Source organism: Giraffa tippelskirchi, chromosome 11 (assembly GCF_054371585.1).
Source record: "Giraffa tippelskirchi isolate mGirTip1 chromosome 11, T2T-mGirTip1v1.2.pri, whole genome shotgun sequence".
Lineage (NCBI taxonomy): Eukaryota > Metazoa > Chordata > Mammalia > Artiodactyla > Giraffidae > Giraffa > Giraffa tippelskirchi.
The window spans coordinates 137,692,636-137,709,279 of record NC_137285.1 but is presented as its reverse complement, the minus strand read 5'-3'; the positions used below and the strand labels follow the sequence as shown (position 1 = coordinate 137,709,279).

At 41.7% G+C, this 16,644-nt stretch overlaps 1 protein-coding gene and 1 long non-coding RNA gene across 8 annotated transcripts in view; one reads left to right on the top strand and one right to left on the bottom strand.

Annotated features, from left to right (window-relative positions):
* Positions 1-3,523, bottom strand: part of LOC145527162 (uncharacterized) — a 544,757-nt gene extending 541,234 nt beyond the window's left edge. For all 7 annotated transcript variants that reach the window (XR_014069547.1, XR_014069546.1, XM_081544695.1 and 4 more), the window contains exon 1: positions 3,104-3,523. The gene's annotated coding sequence lies outside the window, so the exon portion shown is untranslated. The remainder of the gene's footprint in view (positions 1-3,103) is intronic.
* Positions 3,365-14,606, top strand: LOC145527164 (uncharacterized). Its single transcript, XR_014069549.1, has 3 exons — positions 3,365-3,685; positions 4,705-4,892; positions 14,078-14,606. It is a non-coding gene; the product is annotated as an uncharacterized LOC145527164 (long non-coding RNA).
* The last annotated feature ends 2,038 nt before the right edge of the window (positions 14,607-16,644 follow it).

Sequence of the window (16,644 nt, the reverse complement as noted above, 5' to 3'; positions counted from 1 at the left end):
AAATCCTTCTTTAAGAATTCTGGCAAATATCTCACTTTCAGAGCATTGTTATACGGAAGGATATTAAATTTGCCAATGTAATCACTGTACTGAATGGGGGAAATGGGATAGGATGCAATCATAAAACAACTTGAGTCTTTCTCCTCCGTCCAGCTCAACTCTTTCTGAATCCCTTACCCCCATCCTGGGACAGTAGTCAAGCTGGCCCCATGCCTTCCCAGTCTCCTCAGGTCAAGAACAATTTCACTTCAGTCATTAAAACAGCTTATCCAATATAATCACCAAAACTCAATGAAATTCCTTCAAGGGAAAATGTCTCCCCTCTTGGGGCCCCCAGCTTCAGACTTAGAGCCTTCTATGAGGGCAGGCGCATGGTTGACCTCCTTCATCCCTCTGCCCCCCTCCCCAACTCCTCCCCACTCTGTGTGTTTCTAGAAATGGTTTCTGGCTGTCTGGCTCAGACGGAGAGAGATGAACAAGGGAAGGGCCCAGTAGGCATAGTGAAAGTGAAAGTCGCTCAGTCGAGTCCGACTCTTTGCGACCCCATAGACTATACAGTCCATGGAATTCTCCAGGCCAGAATACTGGAGTAGGTAGCCTTTCCCTTCTCCAGGGGATCTTCCCAACCCAGGGATTGAACCCAGGTCTCCCACATTGCAGGCGGATTCTTTACTAGCTGAGCCACAAGGGAAGCCCATAGGGAGCATTGTAATTTGATATTGGGTCCCCTGACATGTGCAGGGGGTTCTTCCATGGGTCAGTTTAACAGGTTTTTCAGAAATCCTCCAGCTGGGAACCTCTGCACTGCTCTTCTCCATCCGCCCACCCCACATGGACTCCCTGCAGCACGGTCTTTTTGTCTTTCCCAGAAGTCCTTTTGAGAGGAAATCCTTGGAGCATACATACATGCACGCACGCGCATGTATACACACACACACACACACACACACACACACACAGGCTGGCTCCTTACTTCAAGCCAGGGAAACAGGCATCTTTGCCCCATGCAGCTCACTCCCCATGCAGCCAAGCTCACAGCATCACTCAAAGAAGTTCCCCTGTGATCTCTGCTCAATAGGAGTCTTACACTTTGTAAATTCCAGAGATCACTTGTCAAGCTTTCCACGAGTTCCCCTTGAAGCCCCTTTCCCTGGGCTTAGGGTAAAGAGAAGCAACACCCAGCCTCCCCCAGCACGGTAGGGGAAAGACGCAGCCTTGACAACTCTGTCAGATCTCCTGTGTGGGCTAGGTGTGGACAGTCACCAGTACTGGAAAACCCCTTGCACTATCTCACTGGCATGCCCTTCATCAACAGCCCAGCACTTCATTTTATGACAGCATTTTACTTGAAATCTAATTGCATTTTTCCCACCTTGTAGGGCCTCTGTGCAAACTCTGAAATGGGAAGAGATGTACATAAGATGTTATCTTAGAAAGGATGAGGCACAGTTACTGGGGATTCTGAGTATAATAATGTTCTTTCTGATGCTATACCCTGAATGACAACCTAGAAAAAAATCATATTCTATGAATGACCTAAAAGATGACTTAGATATCTGGGTCCTGTGCCCAGATTTTCAGCAATGACCCAGCACCTTCCCTGCTACATTCCCTACTGTTTCTGTCCAACATTCTGTGTCCTGACTCGTGATTCTGTTTCCCCTTTGCATCCCACTCACTCCCTTTGTACTTGTTGTCTGATCGGAATTCCCTAACTTGCCCCTTCAATACACATCAAGCAGTTTAGCTGAGACTCACATTTGTCTGGAAAAAAAGAATAATTGCTGTAAGCTCAGAGCCCATTTTACTCAAAATTATAGTAAAAAGGTTACATATGTAGTGTGATATGTGAGACCCTGTGAAAAATATCTCCTTCACCCAGTATCTAAAAGTCTTAAAGATTCATTTTATAAATGTGTCTTAGTCATCACCTCATTTTAAGACTATTTCAAATTTAGGCAATACTGATGTGCATTTAGCCAGTATACATTTAGGGACAAGTTTAAGGAGAGTAAGATTTTCCCCTTTTAGCTTATAATTTCATCTTCTCACTTATATGTATAGATTTTAAAATGAAGCCATTGAAGTTGCAGAGTTCTGAGTTTTTTACAAATAACAAATAATTTTTTAGTATGAGTATGTGCCAAAGAGTGTGGAACATGCTTACATTAAAAAATATGCATTATTTATCTGAAATTTAAGTTTTGCTGGGTGCTGCATGCTAAGTCACTTCAATTGCATCTGACTCTTTCCAAACCTATGGACTGTAGCCCACCAGGCTCCTCTGTTCATGGAATTCTCCAGGGAAGAATATTGGAGTGAGTTGCCATGCCTTGCTCCAGGGGATCTTCCTGACCCAAGGATCGAACTCGGGTCTCTTAAGTCTCCTGCACTGGTAGGCAGGCTCTTTATCACTAGTGCCACTTGGGCATTTGGTAAATCTAGCAACCCAAGTCCCTGGAGCTTTCAGTCTGATTGCCCACTAGAGTCCTCGTATGAAATAAGAACCTTCTAAAATTCACTGACAAGTTTTAAATGTCAACGATAGATTGGCATAGTTATAAGTCAAAGACGGATTCCTTCTCAATTCTGAAGCCAAGTGATTGCTAACATCTTTGTTCTGATCTTCCTAAGAAGGAAAAGAAGACTGACTCCAGATTAGCAAATATGGGAAGATGGCACCCCAACACACAGTCTTTGCTGTAATTCCATCTCAAGGGTTCCCAGAAAGATTCTAAAAATACATGGCATCACTGAAAATATCTTTGGCTGAAAGTAACAGAAAATGTGAACTCAAACTGGCTCAAATAATAAGGAAATGCCAGAAAGCCTATAACTGGAAGCTCAGAAACATAATGATGCCATAAAACCCCAAGTTCTCTCTACCCCTCTGCTCTCCTCAATGTCCACTAGTATTAATAGTTGCCATCTTTTCCAGAAAGGTCTGCTTTCCCTCCTCATAGCAACATGGTGGCCAATGCCTATTGGAGCTATATACTTCCCTTTCTACACCCAGTAGGAGAGGAAGAAAAGGCTCTCCCAGTCAGGAACCTCCACTCTTAGACTAACCAATACTATCAGAGGAATGCCATGTGCTACTTACCTTAGAAATTAGGGTGCCTGTTAGGTAGTTAGAATAGGAAACAGGAGTCCAAAATGGCGGTGGCTAAAAGAAAGGAAGGGAAAAGCCCGCGAAAATGGAACAAAGGAAGGTCAAAGGAAGGTCCGAGGACCGGAGTGAGAACTTCAGGTCGAACAGCGCTCCTGGCTAAGCCTAATTTACATAGGGCAGACTCAGGGGGAGGGAAAAAAACCATATAAAAGGCGGAGCCAAAGCGCGCTCTCTCCCTTTTTTCTCTCTCCTGCGCACTGGGGCGTTCTTCTCTTCGTGTCTTTGGGTCGACGGTGGGCAGGCCCTCATGCTTCAAGGATGGATTTTCCTGCTATTATCTAAATAAAATAGAGCTGTAACACTGATTTGTCTAAGAGTTATAACATGGTCTGTCCAAAACCCGAGAGCTGTGACCCGCTGAGGGCTCTAATGTCTGTCACTCCAAATCTTTGTTGTGACGTGACAAGAACCGAGGAGCATACACTCACGTGACAGTTCCTCCTGGAGCAGAGAACAGGAAAGAGATATAAACAAAAATGGGATTCAACATGAGTTGGAGAGAATGAATGCTAGGTAAGTATCCAATGGAGCTCACTAAAAACTATCATTAGTTCTTTCATTTTTTTTTTCAAATAGGCCATTAATTTGATGAAAAAGCTACCTAAATGTGTATATGTAAATTCATTCTGGTTGGTTTGACAAACCCAGTGAAGCAAAGCCAGATGAATTAAGTCTGCCTTTTGGAAAATATACTAATATCTACATTAGAAATACACATAAACACTTCAAGAATTTAGTATGAAACATTTTTCCTCCAGGACTTAGAAACACGGACATATTCAAAGTCATTCCTGAATCTTCCTTCTATGAAGGATAAAGTAATAATAATACATTATATTGAATAAATCCTATTAGTAATATTTCTACATTAGTCTCATTTGGGTCTCACAATAACCTAGAGACAGTTCCAGTGTTTTGACAAAGAAACTAAGCCCCACCCTGATTTAGGGGCCTGTCCAAGTTCACATTTGGTTACACTGAATGTGAAAATGGAAAAAAGAATTCAGTTTATTTTGTCACCTGGCAATGAAGGTATCCTTTTATACTAACACAAGAACTCGGGTCTATATGTAACTTCTGTCCCATGGCAATGAAAAATGAGGAAGTTGGAGGAGGTGATAATTTTAGAAACATTACATTTGAATTAAAAGTCACTGTACTACATTTTCAGTAGCCTTTACAAAACAGCATAATATGGGCAAGAATCAAATCAATAAAAAGGAATCCTACACAAAGGCTAAGCTTCTCGATCTACGGTAAGCTGCTTCTTTTCCTCCACTGCCACTATATGAGTTAAAAACAATTTGGTTACACGTACAGACACACACACATACAATTCACAAGTAAATGCTGAACTGGTTTAAGCAGAAAAGGAAATGCATTGGCTCACAAAACTTAAAAGTCTAGGGTGTCTCAAAGAAAGTCACAAGTGCCTGGTATATTGTCCTCTCCCAGTTTTGCTTGCCTACATGTAGGCTTCAGTCTCGGGCTCTACTTGGTGATATAGTATTAATAGTTGCCATCTTTTCCAGAACAAAATCCCTGAGTATCAACACCATCATGAGTGAGAGTGTGCTTCTCTACCAACACTCTCAGAATTACCTCATGACCCATTAGCTCTGACAGTGAAAGTGAAAGTGAAGTCGCTAGGTCGTATCCGACTCTTTCTGACCCCATGGACTGTAGCCTACCAGGCTCCTCCATCCACGGGACTTTCCAGGTAAGAACACTGGAGTGGGTTGCCATTTTCTTCTCCAGGGGATCTTCCCGACCCAGGAATCGGACCCAGGGATCCAACCCAGGTCTCTCGCATTGTAGGCAGACACTTCACCATCTGAGCCACCAGGGATACACATTTCTGAAGCAATCATGATAGAGAAAATGCAAATCTCTGGCCAGCCATGCTGCAGCTAAATGCCTACCTATGGGGCCAGAGCTTCAGTCAACTCCATTCAAAACACGAAGATTAAACAGTGAAGAAGTGGTTACCTAGAAGAGAAACAGAGTCCATTTTAGGAAGGAAGGTAATTAGGGACTTCCCTGGTGGTCCAGTGGTTAAGACTCAACATTTCTAATGCAGGGGATGTGGGTTCAATCCTTGTTCAGCAAACTAAGATCCCACAATGGTGGAATCATTTCAACAAAACTTCTACAAGAAAGTAAAGAAGAAAATCTTTATGACCTTGGCAAAAAAACAGTGATTTCTTCAAGAAGACCGAAGATATTAACCATAAAATATATAATATGAAAAGGGATAGGTGTGCTTCTTTTCCAATAAAAACTTTTAAAAAGATAATAACAACTCAGAAAGAAGAAGGGAGACTAGATGCTTGGAGGCAAAAATCAATACATCTATTATATTCATGAGCAAAAACAGGAGCTTATTCAACGACTTGAGAAACTAGATCGTACCACTGCCTAACTAGTGTCTTTTCTCAAGTCTTTAAAGAAACTGAATTACCCATCTTGATTATTCCCTTTTGGGCAACATTTGTACAGGCAACCTGACTCAGGAACATGCCACAAACCCTAAAGTATGGGTTTAGATTTGTACTCAAAGAAACAGACTAATATACATTGCCATTCTTTTATCTGATGGCTTAAAAGTAATTAACTGGCTGGAGGAGACGAAGAGAAGAAAGGGTGAAGCCTCATGCTTCATAAAGGTTATCGGTATGAAGAGGAGAAGGGCCCCGGTTTATGCTGAGTGGCAGAGGCATTTGTCTCCGAAGCTGAAGTGATCTCACTGATAGATACAGAATCTGATTTTGAGGAGTTTGTAGAACTGGCCGAATGGAAAATCAAAAGAAGTGAAAATCAAGCCAAAAAAAAAAATCCAAAACACTTTCAGAGTTGGTCATCACTTAAGAGTCATTCAAAAAAGTTACTTTGTCCTCTTAGAACAAACCAGCTCCATCTTAAAAGACAAGGTCACAATCCCACAGGCAGCCATCAGTCTGAAACTTTGCAAACAGTGGTCACTCTGGAGATGTTTCAAGTGCCCTTATGTGAGCCTGCATCTTTTCAGTCCATTTTCCAAATGGCTCTAGATTTTATCTTGCTGGGTAAATTGCTTTCTCCCTCTCCTTCACCCTTATTTTCTGCCACAGAAAAAAGAAGAATGAATTCTTACCCTCTGAGGCTTCAGGCTCTGGACTAGAGATTGAACCAAAAAGAAGAAAATTAAATTCTCAAATAGGCACTGTTTACAATAATATAAAAAGAATCAAGTGCCAAAGACTATATCTAACAAAAGATATGCAAGAAAACCACTGTTACCAAGTCCAAGCTCGCTCTGCTCACCACACAACAGGCCAATGAATCCTGGAGATGAGGTGTTGTTGTAGTGTTAGTCGTTCAGTCCTACCCAACTCTTTGTGACCCCATGGACTGTAGCCACCAGGTTCCTCTGTCCATGGGATTCTCCAGGCAAGAATACTGGAGTGGGTTGCCATTCCATCCTCCAGGGGATCCTCCCCACCCGGGGATCAAAACCAGGATCTCCTGCATTGCAGGCAGATTCTTTACCATCTGAGCCCCCATGGAAGTCCATAGGGAAAAGACTATTTGGAAAGCCAGCTGACCTAGAAGACAGCAGGCTAGTGGCGGTGGTTTAGTCGCTAAGTCCTGTCTGACTCTTGCAACCCCATGGGCTGTAGCCTGCTAGACTCCTCTGTCTGTGGGATTCTGCAGGCAAGAATACTGGAGTGGGTTGCCATTCCATCCTCCAGGGGATCCTCCCCACCCAGGGATCAAAACAGGATCTCCTGCATTGCAGGCAGATTCTTTACCGACTGAACTACAAGGGAAGCCAGAAGATGGCAGACTAGCACCTCAAAATAACCATCTTTAGGGGTCTGGATGCCAGGTTCTTTTATAGATCAAAGATAGGGAGAGGTGAGGAAGCAAAGCAAAAAGGCCATTATCTTGCAAACATCTCCTTGAATGGCAAGAGGCAGGCAGGGGATATGTTAATTTCTTCCTTCCTGCCATCCACAGGTGGACAGGGTTCTGAACAAAGTCAGTCAGGCAGAGGGGCAGGGTCCTTTTAAGCAAGCCATTATGTATGATTATAATAACAAAAGCCCTGAAAAGCAAGTCAAAGAAACAGTTTCCAACATGCAGTCAGAATTGGCTTCTCTGCAACACCACCAAATGTTGTTAAGAGAATTTTAACAAGACTAAATAAGTTGAGTGATATTCCAGGTTCTTAGGTTTTACGTCCCAATGTGGAGAATCTGGCAATTCTCCACAAGTTGATATGTAAATCTAAAACAATCTATATTAAAGTCCAAATCTAAATCTTTGTGCCTTTATTCTTAAGAATTTTACAATCTAGTTTTTTCATTTGCATAGTAAACAAAAGGCCAAGACTATCCAGGATAGTGATGAAAAGGAAGACCAAAGTTGGAAAACTTATACAAACATCTTGGCAGATGTTAAGACTTATCATCCCAAGACACTATAAGGCTATAGTAATTAACAGTGTAAGTATAGGTACAGTATAAAAAAAACAGATTAATGGAATAGAATATGGAAACAGACCCCACATCTATGATCACTCAATTTATGGCAAAGATGACATTAAAATGGAGTAGAGAAAGAATGGTCTTTTCAATAAATAATGCCCTGGGTACCCATAAAGAAAAAAAGTGAAGTTAGAATCATAGCTCAAACCATACACAAAAGTCAGCTTCAGATAGGCTGTAAATGAAAATGTGAAAGATAAAATATACATCTTTTAAGAGAAAATGAAGGATAATTTCTTCATGACTGAAATAAATCTCTTAAACAGGACAAAATAAACTAAACATAAGGAAGAAATTGATAAATTGAATGCTGTTTAAATTAAGAGGGCTTCTCTGGTGGCTCAGATGTTAAAGAATCTGCCTGCCAATGCAGGAGACCCAGGTTCGATCCCTGGGTCAGGAAGATTCCCTGGAGAAGGAAATGGCAACCCACTCCAGTATTCTTGCATGAAGAATAATTTAATTTCTTAAATTAAGAAGTTCTGCTCACCAAAAGACCATTAGGACAGTGAACAGTCAAGGCACAGAGTGAGAAGAAATATTTTATATATATATATATATATGATATATATGTATTTGTTTTATATATATATAGGATATAAAATATATCCTATATATATATATAAAATATATATATATATCCTATAAAGGACTCACATCCACGATACATAACAAATGTTTGCAAGAAAAAGACAGATAACCTGATAGAAAAATGGACAAAAATAATTCAATAGGCATACCACAGAAGAGGTTATCCAAATAGCCAGTAAGGGATGTTCAACTTCATTAATCAACAAAAAAAATTTAAAAAGCAATTAAAATCTCAGTGTGGCTAAAATGAAAAACTGAAAATGCTAAGTGTTGCCAAGGGTATCGAGTATTCAGAACTCTGATACACTACTAGTGAGATGATACATTGATGTAACCACTTTTAAAAAACTGAATATGATCCAGCAATTACATCCCCATATAGAAAGCCAACAAAAATGAATACACACATTCACTGAAAGACATGAACAAGAGCATGATTTATTACTGCCAAAAACTAGAAAATACCCATCCATAGCAGAATTCATACAGTGGAAAAATGTGTTATGGTGTTAGCTGTTAGTATAGGTATTATGTTTGTGGGGCTAGTGACAACTGAAAAGGGGTCTAAGGGAAGTTTCTGGGATGCTAGTAAAATGTGTACTTTTGATCTGGATGTGCTGATTATATTTATTATAATTATGAATATATAATTCTATGTTCACTTGGTAAAAATTCACCAAAAATCTATGCAATTTTCCATATATAGTTATATTTCATTAAGACATTATTTCATACTAGGGATGAACAGGGAAAGAATGAAAAGGGAGAATTGCCTACAAATGCTCAAGAAATAGATGAATTGAAACAAGCCCAATATTAGTCACTTTCTTCTGCCAATTGGACATGATTTCATGTGACATGCCAGGCAGAGAGCAGCCCCATCTTGAGGTGATGGTGCTCATAAACTATGATGATGCTCACAAATGCAGAATTCCAGCATTCCTTCCTGGGGTTTGAAGAAGACAGAAGAAAATGTTTTCCCAGCCTGGGAAAGAGAGTCATTCTGCTAACATCTTGTTTTTGGTTTAGCAGGCAGGTCCTATCCATTCAGTGACCTTATCCAATCTCATGGTTTTAAATGACATCTAAATGCTGATGATTCCAAAATATAGAAACCCACCTCAGACCTCTCCACTGAACTTCAGAACTATATAGCTTAAATCATACAAAATTGCCATTTTTATGGATTAAAAAGGGGGTGACTTTAGGTAGATCAACTGTGCAATATAAATTTCTAATATAGCTTATCCAAAACCAAATCTTCCCCTCCTGCATCTGCCTATCTCAATACATGACACTCCTATTATTCCTTCACTCTAGCTAAAAACCTGGAGTCATCATTGACTCCTCTCTATCTCTAAAACCATGTGTCAAATTCATCAAGTCAACCCTGCCAGGCCTGCCTTCAACATATATCCAGAATCAGATAACTTCTCCACACCTTTACAATATCACTTTGGTCTAAGGTGCCATTATTGACTACATGACTTTTTGCAAAAAATTCTCTCTTCATGCACCCTTCTCCCTCAGCCTCCATTTTAATTCATCCCAGCAGTCAGAGTCACCCTCTCAAATGTTAACTCAGATTGCATCACTATTCTGCTAAAAATTCTCCAGTAGTTTCCCCATCTCATTCAGAGTAAAGACCAAAGTCCTATAATTGCCCCCAAAGCCCTATATCATTGGGTTCTCCCATCACCTCTCCAGTTCAGACTCCTCCCTCTCCACCCCTTGTTCATTCCACTCCAGACACCCTGGTCTTCTTGCTGGTCCTCCAACATTCCAAGCACACTCCCACCACAGGGCTATCTGCTGCTCCTTTTGCTGGAAACATTACAGATATTCATAATACTTACTCCTTCCTCTCCTTCAACCCTTTACTTTTCATTGGAACCTTTCTTAATAATCATATTTAAAATTAAAAACATCACCTAACAGGCACTTTTTAACCACTTCCATGTCCTCCAGTCCTTCACAGCACTTATCACCACACAGTGGCCCTAGTAGTAAAGAAAGTGAAAGTGATAGTCTTTCAGACATGTCCGACTCTTTGCAACCCCATGGACTGTAGTCCACCAGACTCCTCTGTCCATGGAATTCTCCAGGCAAGAATGCTGGAGTGGGTAGCCATTTCCTTCTCCAGGGGATCTTCCCAAACCTGGGTCTCCTGCCTTGCAAGCAGATTCTTTACTGTCTGAGACACCAGGGAAGCCCCTGCCTGCCAATGCAGGAGATATAAGAGACATAGGTTTGATTGTTGAGACGTAAAGACCCCCTGGAGGGGGGCATGGCAACCCACTCCAGTATTCATGCCTGGGAAATCCCCTGGATAGAGGAGCCTGGCGGTCTATGGTCCATAGGGTTGCAGAGAGTTGGACACAACTGAAGCAGCTTAGCACGCACATATGCAACACACTTTATATTTTACTTATCTATTATTTTATTATAAACAAATTAGAATATGTTTCATAAAGAGATAGACTTGTTTGTTTTGTTTTCTGCTATGTTTCCACTGTCTGAAACAGTGCTTGGCACATAGTATACATGAAACTAACATTCAGTAAATAAATGAATAATGAAAGAAGGAAAAAATGCACATCAGGGACCCAGAATTCTTCCACCTGCCCACTCCACTATCCTTAGGATGGGACCCTTTTCCTTATGACCCACAATGGCTGGCCAGTCTCTGACATCACATCCACATTCTAAGCGGCCGGACTAAGGAAGGAGGAAGAAAGACATGCCCCCTTTATTTATGGGGACTTCCCAGAAGTCCACATTTTATCTCCGTTTCTATCTCATCATCCATAACTTAAGCCATGCTTTCACAACCTCGGCATCATTGACATTTTGGGAAAGACAATTCTTTGCTGTAGAAAGACTGACCGATACATTGTAGGATGTTTAGCAGCATCTCTACTAGCATCCCACCAGACACCAGTGGAACATGTCCCTCACACTACCTCCAAGTTGTAACAACTAAAAATCCCCACATATTGCCAAATTTCCTACAGAAGGAGGGATATGCCTCATTGAGAACCGTTGATCTCAATAGTAAATATCAGATGGTAAAGTTGAAATTCTGTATTTTGAGATACAACAGGAAAATGGATGCTTGGTAAGCATCTAGCAGTCTCCACTGAGAATACTCCTCCCCAGAGGCAAGCACTTCTGTCACTTTTTTGAAATAATTTCAGAAATATTCAATGCATATAAAATTGGCTTATCATATATAGTGTAGCCTCCGTCATACTAAGCTATGACTTGTTTTTCTTTCTCTCAACAAGGCAATTTTTTTTTTCTGGGATAGAATATGACCTTTCTACTTATAGATTCTAGTTTTCTTTTATTGCTGAAAAGTTCTCTTAAATTCTAAAATTTAAATTTTAAAAATTATCTTTACATATTAGTTCAGCTTCCTTATTTATCTTCATTGTTAATACCAGCTATGGGTATTTTAGGCTTTCTGTCTTTGAGAGCTATTATTTTGTCCTAATCTTTTAAAAAATGCTCCTGGTGTTTTACATTTCTTCCCGTGTCTTATGTTCATCAGTGTCTTCCCTTTATAGTGTTGCATTCAATTCTTTGCTGAACTTACTTCTCTCCTCCATCTCTTCCCAAAGCTCTGTCAGGTCACAGAGCATCACTTTCTACCATCTCCCCTTTTTGAACCTTGTTTTCTGGAGGCAATTACTTCATTATATTATTTTTTATTAATGATGATATGTTTGCTGATAATTTTTGTTACTCTTTGACAATATTTTCCTGGTGAATATTCTTTATCTGCCATTAGTTGTTTCCATTCCTTTTCTCTCTCCTTCTAACGCCTTTATATAAACATCTTGTGATCATTCTCTTTTCACTGTTACTCATAAGTGAGTTGAGTCTTGCATGCATGCGTGCTAAGTCACCTCACTTGTGTCTGACTCTTTGCGACCCCATGGACTGCAGCACGCCAGGCTCCTCTGTCCATGGGATTCTCCAGACGAGAGTACTGGAACAGGCTGCCATGCCCTCCTCCAGGGGATTTTCTGAGCTCAGGGATCGAACCCACGTCTCTTATGTCTCCAGCATTGGCAGGTGGGCTCTTTACCACTAACACCACTAGGGAATCCTGAGATGAGTCTTAACTAAATTAAATATTTATAGAAAATATCTCATCCACATTCCAGGCAACAGTAAGGAGGGCAAGAGTTTTTCTCCAGCTTTTTGTATTTTTATAATAGGGAATTTACAGAATTCTCTCCCAAAGATTTTTCTATATTTTTCTATAAATATTTCAAATATTTTTCTATAAAAATAGTTACAGAAAATGTCACCAAGGACTATAAGCCAAACTGGAAAGATTCATCTTTGTTATATGAAGCTGTGAGTGGAATTAAACAGTTTTAGACTTTTCCTTCCCTCAATCAGCAGTGACCCACAGCCATCTGATCTTCTCACAATACAGATTCTCTCTCCTCACCCTGCCTCATGTGCAATTTGCTTCCTGTCGCTATGTCTTGTCGGTGTAATTTCTCATTCAGTCCTGCCTGTGATTCTCTTTACCAGCGAGGCTTGGCAAATTCCTTGTAACCAGTCCTGACATATTCTCTCTGCCCCAAACAAGAATAAGACCAAGACTCACAGCTGCTACTAACATCTACTCTCTTTTCTTCTCATTGCCATGGAACCAAACTTGGGTCTGCTCACCTGACATGCAGCAAAAGCCAGTATATTGACCCCAGGCTGTGGTGAAGGAAAGTACAGGATTTATGGCAAGGTGCCTACCATGTAGCCAAGGAAGGAGAACAGGCAGCTCATATTCAACACCCCAGTAGCTTTCAGGGAAGGGTTTTTAAAGGCAACATCAGGGATGAGGATTGTAGAGTGCTTTATCAGCTTGTGGACATTCTTCGAATTGATTGGTGGTGAGGTCAGTTCAGTCACTCAGTCATGTCCAACTCTTTGTGACCCCATGAACCACAGCACGCCAGGCCTCCCTGTCCATCGCCAACTGCCAGAGTTCACCCAAATTCATGTTCATTGAGTCAGTGATGCCATCCAACCATTTCATCCTCTGTCTTCCCCTTCTCCTCCTGCCCTCAATCTTGGTGGTGATGTAACCAGATGGTATTTTGAGAGTCAACATCATCAACCTTATGGTTCCAACCAGTCTGAGGTCTGCATGCTGGTCATCAGCACGCAGTTAACTTCTTCCACCTGATGGGAGTTTCAGTATCTGCAACACAACTCAAGGATATGGCTCAGGATATTAACTGTAACCTCTGAGGAGGAACTAAAGGTCCATTACTTTGTTTTATGGCTAAACTGTTAGGATTTTGCCTTGCTTGACTATTTTTCTTTGTTTCTGCATTTTCTCACTTCCCTGATTAAATTTGCTTTTTTGGAATTTGAGGAAGGCCTAGGAAGCTAAAGTTTTCCTATAATTAAGAGGCAGGGGACATAGAAGTCTGTCCCCGGGAGGCTCCGCAGGGTCCTGCTCAGTTCCATAATTTCAGAACTTCTCTATCATTAGAGACAGCAATGTGGATTTTTAGTCACTCAGTCGTGTCCGACTCTTTGTGACTCCATGGACTGTACCCTTACAGGCTCCTCTGTCCATGAAATTTTCCAGGCAAGAATATTGGAGTGGGTTGCCATTTCCTTCTCCAGGGGATCTTCTCCACACAGAGATTGAACTGGGTCTCCTGCATGACAGGCAGTCTCCTGCATTGCAGGATTGTTTACAACTAAGCCACCAGGCTAAACTGCTAAAAGATTCCTTTTCTGGACTTCTTTGCAGCTATATGTGACATACAATCAGGTTCTAATGGATATCTTTGGGAGGGAATTTTGAAAAGTCTCCATTAAAAAAATACAAAAAGCTGGAGAAAACTCTTGTCCTCCCTACTGTTGCCTGGAATGTGGATGTGATGACTGATGCTCCAGCAAACTCCTGCATCATGAAGTTACCATAAAAATGGAAGCTACACACCAGGAAGCTGGCCCCAGAAGCAGAAAACCTGGCTTTTCTTTTTTTTTAACAGTGGAGCCACTACACCAGCTCTGAACAGCAAACCTCTAGACTTCTCTTATGTGAGAGAAAACCACACTTCTGTTATTTTAGATGTTCTGTTAGATGCACTTGAACTTAATCCTAACTAAAACAGCAAAGCCTTGGCCCTAAGGGTATATTACTGATTTTGAAGAACTGCTCTGTGAGACTTGCAAGATCAGCAGCCAAAGACAACCTCTCTTGATGGAAGAACCACTATTTGACTTTCACTCCTTTTGACATCTCTTCCTCAAATATTATAGTCTGGAGTTATAAATGTCTCCTAGTGTTCTTTAAGATGGAATTTGAGTTTCCCAATTTTGAGTGTTCTTTTTTCTTAAATTCAAGAATAGATAGTTGGAATATTCTCTATTCTACTGCTTTAAAACTGGAAGGAGGAGATTTTTTTTTAAGATAGGGAAGAAATAGTTTGAAACAGCAAAAGGAAATATGAAGGGCACAATCTCTGCTTCCAGGCTCTGATTTATGAGAGATACAAGCTTCACAGAGGAAGTCTGCAGTGTGAACGATATCATCAGGGGACAGCTTATTTTTTATGGTAAAAATACAGCACTCAAAGAAGACATAGAGGATATAGAGCTATTAACTAAATGATAACCTGAGAGTTCCAAAGGTATAACAGAAGGCTGAAAGGACAAGAGGGTGCATTGGGTAGTCAGAATTGTGTGGTCATTAGGGGTCAGGGTGACAACAGGTGAGCTGGGAGACAGCTTTCCTGGTGACAGGAAAACTAGTAAGTTTCCTAATAGTAGCCTCCAGAGGAAGGCAGACTCATCCTTTCATACTACATGTGAGGACAGATAGATATTTGTTGTTTAGTACAACGTTGCGACTCCATGCAGCATGCCAGGCTCCCCTGTCCTTCACTATCTCCTGGAGTTTGGTCAAACTCATGTCTGTTGAGTCAGTGATGTCTCTTGCATCTCCTGCATTGGCAGGCAGATTCTTTGGGCTTCCCAGGCGTCTCAGTGGTAAAAAAATTCACCTGCCAATGCAGGAGAAGCAAGAGACACAGGTTCAAATCATGTGTCGGGAAGACCCCCTGGAGGAGGAAATGGCAACCAACTCCAGTATTCTTGCCTGGAAAAGCCCATGGACAGAGGACTCTGATGGGCTACAGTCCATGGGATCACAAAGAGTTGGACACAACTGAGCACTCATTCACTGACTTGCACACAGGGTCACCTGGGAAGCCTTACAATATCTTTAGAGCCTTAATATTCAATACCATCAGTCTTGCATCACCTAAAGTTTACAGAAATCTTCCCTCTACTCCCTTCCATTGTATTCAAAGATAGCTAACGGAGAAGGCAATGGCACCCCACTCCAGTACTCTTGCCTGGAAAATCCCACGGGTGGAGGAGCCTGGTAGGTTGCAGACCCATGGGGTCGCTAGGAGTCGGACACGACTGAGCGACTTCACTTTCACTTTTCCCTTTCATGCACTGGAGAAGGAAATGGCAATCCACTCCAGTATTCTTGCCTGGAGAATCCCAGGGACGGCGGAGCCTGGTGGGCTGCCGTCTATGGGGTCGCACAGAGTCGGACACGACTGAAGCGACTTAGCAGCAGCAGCAGCAACATAATTGCAACAGTTAGATGGGGGTGGAAAGCCTGAAAGAAAAGTGCAGTGTAGGCAGGTTTTTCCACTTCAACACAACCTCTCCTAAAGTAAGGAAACTTAACAACTGGGGGACCTGGGGTGGGATGGGGTGAAGGAGGGTAGTGAAAGCTGGAAATAGAGAGAAAAACACAAATGATTATGCCAAATACTATCCTACTCCCAAAGCACGCTCTTTCTTTGATTCTCTGCACAAGCTAACCACCCCTTTTCTCTGCTGTGACCACAGCCAAACCCTACTTTCATTTCGGCAGAGTAGTGATGCCTTCTTGGGGAAAGGGAGGGGCCCTCAGAACCTCTCTGTCCCGAGACATCCCCCGACCTGCCGCTGTTCTTGTTCCTCATAGACTCCTTTTGACCCTCATTCTTTAAGAGTAAGGTTTTTAAAATGCTTTTCAAAGAAGGTCTTATCCACAATCCAGGAAACATATATGGTGTTCGTGTTCTGGATGAAGCAGAGGCAGGGCCCCCGAGCTCTGTGTTCTCAGCCTCCCCCTGGCCCTGCCATCCTGGCCTGACCCCCCTGCCCACACACACACACACACACACACACACACACACACACACACACACTCATCTCTCTTAAAAACCCTGGACTAGGGTGACCTACTCATCCCAGTTTGCCCAGGACTTTCTGGGTTTAGCACAGAAAGTCCCACAGCTCAGGAACCCC